The sequence below is a fragment of the Bufo bufo genome, chromosome 1, assembly GCF_905171765.1.
Source record: "Bufo bufo chromosome 1, aBufBuf1.1, whole genome shotgun sequence".
Taxonomy (NCBI): Eukaryota; Metazoa; Chordata; class Amphibia; order Anura; family Bufonidae; genus Bufo; species Bufo bufo.
The window spans coordinates 285303209-285306169 of NC_053389.1; positions in this window are offsets into that span (position 1 = coordinate 285303209).

Genomic DNA, 2961 nt, shown 5'->3' on the forward strand with positions numbered 1-2961 from the left:
ATAAAAATCTTTTTTACTAAGTGCAAAGTAGAACTTCAGGTACATTCAACAGCAGCTGATTTCAAGTGCAATTTTCTGGCACCAGTAAGGATTATGGATTCAAGTTCGATGGCTTCAATTTAGCAATTGTATGGTACTATGCTAGGGTGGAGGATTGTTTCTATGTGAGTTATTTGCTACAAGAAAAAATAAAGTGCAACAAAGTTTTATTGCGAGTGCTGAAACCGTTTCGAGAGATTTGCCTGGCTCGTTCCTTGCACAGGGCTGTGGATCATGAGTTGAGCTAGATTCCTTTACTGACTATGGTACTAGCCTAGTAGTATTCTGGGTGATGGGTGTCTTAGCTATAGTCCCTCACCCTACAGCAGTGTCTTTAAATGCTGATAGTAGCTGGTCACTCTGCTCTCTGTCTTCTCAAGGATTTACTATAGGCTGTCACTAGCTGTTAATCTCTTTGGAGAATCATTCTTAGGAGCAGGAGCCCAACAGTGTGCTTCCTCTCTCCTCCTGGAAGGAACCAGGACCAGCCAATTCTTACCAAGTGGGGAGGAACAAGGTGGTTAGCTCTGTTCCTTGCCAACCATTGCCATCAATTTATTCCTGGTAGATACATCAAAAAAGCATACAAAAATCCATGACACATATACTATTTACACAAAAATTGCAGATACCCCAGGTCAGGGTAAGTACTGTGGGGATCAGCTCAAACAGTGACTTCAGGTGTCATTTAAACAATAGTCTTTTATTTTGTTCAACACAGACTTAACAAAGGCTCGCTTACTTCAGCGGGTAAACACAAAGAAACACAGTCCATATGAAATGGTACAACTCACAGTCCTCTGTAGTTCCAGAGTTCCACCACCCACTGGAGAGGGGGAAGAGAGTAGGCAACGGCAGGCTTATCCACAACAACAGACCACACAACTTTACTCCCAGTCTGTTACACTTCCAGACTAGGAACCACACACCCAGCTCTCCTGGGATTCCTGGCTTAAATAGGCCAGCCAACACCTGGCCTGGATACGTGGGAGTAGTCACCCCACCCTGCTCTTTGACTACTCCAATGAAACCCGGCCGGATCAGCTGCAGCTAGCAGCTAAACTACTTCTAGCAACTGTCAGTAACCTAGGGTTACTGACAAAACATTACCGATTCATTTCACTGAGGCCAGGCACCTCGGTGACACATATCTATCATCTATTATGGCACCTTGTGCCTTCTCCAGGGGCGGACTGAGAACCCTCAGGGCCCCCGGGCAAAATAAATCAAGGGCACCCCTTACAGGCCCCACCCATGTTCTGCTGCAAGCCCCACCCTTGTCCCGCCTCCATGCCCCGCCTCCAGCCACACCCTACACAATCTTTAATAAGATTTCAAAGTTAAAGCGACACAAAAGGCACCCAGACCCCTTCAGCTCATTGAAGTGGTCTGGGTACAGTGTCCCTTTTGCAAATCGAGCTGCAATGTTCTAGAGAAACTGCATTGTTTACGTTCCAGCAATAAGTCGGCCTCTAGTCGCTGGCAGCCACCTGAGGGCTTCCTGGAGTAAAACAGACCTTTGGTCCGGTATCTGACGCTGGACGTCCTCACACTCGGCATGATGACCTCCAGGGTCAGATTTTTCCCCATAGGAAAGCATTGATTCAATGTCAGTCACTTCGGTGCGCAATCCCATCCTGCGGCGCATGATCCCACGAGACCCGTGACCTACAGCGGCAGGTCTCGCGGGATCATGCGCTGCAGGACGGGATTGCGCACCGAAGTGACTGAACTCATTCCCGCGCAGCCCACAAGTAGCGGAACAATTACAAGAAGGGTGGGTAATAGCCAAATTAAAAAATATTTTGAACCAAAAGGTGTTATGGGGGCTCTGTGGATGGCACTGCTATGGGGGCTCTGTGGATGGCACTGTTATGGGGGCTCTGTGGGTGGCACTGTTGTGGGGGCTCTGTGGGTGGCACTGTTGTGGGGGCTCTGTGGGTGGCACTGTTGTGGGGGCTCTGTGGGTGGCACTGTTGTGGGGGCTCTGTGGGTGGCACTGTTGTGGGGGCTCTGTGGGTGGCACTGTTTTGGGGGGGGATCTGTGGGTGACACATATATAGCACCTTATGCTATATATGTGTCATCCACAGATCCCCCCATAACAGTGTCCCTGTGAGTGAATGATCCCCAATACAGGGTCTGGGGGCCGGCATTTGGTGCTTTAATGGCAGCGGGGCCCGGTGCAGTCACTGTATTCTATTACACCGGGCCCCGCTCACTGTAATACTAATATTCATATGTGAACAACTTGAAATCCTCTGCGATCCTCTCCCTCTCTGTACTCACAAACTCAGTAGCAGGCCGGGCGGCAGCGCAACTCACTGACGTCACGCGCCTGCTCCTCCTGCTTCATTCATAAAGTAGGAGGAGCAGGCGCGTGACGTCAGTGAGTTGCGCTGCCGCCCGGCCTGCTACTGAGTTTGTGAGTACAGAGAGCTCAGAGGGAGAGGATCGCAGAGGATTTCAAGTTGTTCACATATGAATATTAGTATTACAGTGAGCGGGGCCCGGTGTAATAGAATACAGTGACTGCACCGGGCCCCGCTGCCATTACCAGGCCAGCATAACATTCGGAAGCGGGGTGCTGGGCACAGTTCTCCAGACTAAAAAAAATACCTAGTAGCCATTGGCTCCTGAACTGAAAAATTTAGGAGCCAAATTACATTTTTAGTCGCCAAATCAAAACTGAATCAAAATTTTGGTATCGTGACAACGCTACGCCGATCAGATTGGCGTAGGGTTGTTTCGATACCAAAGTTTTGATTCGCTTTCGTCACCATAAAAAAGTATTGCGATACTCAATACCGTGCAAAAAAAAAAACACCAAAAAAAGCTGCGTGCATTTCGCATTTTATGAAACGTTCGGCCCATAATAGAACAGTCCTATCCTATTTTTTGGGGTGACAAGGTGACTAAAAA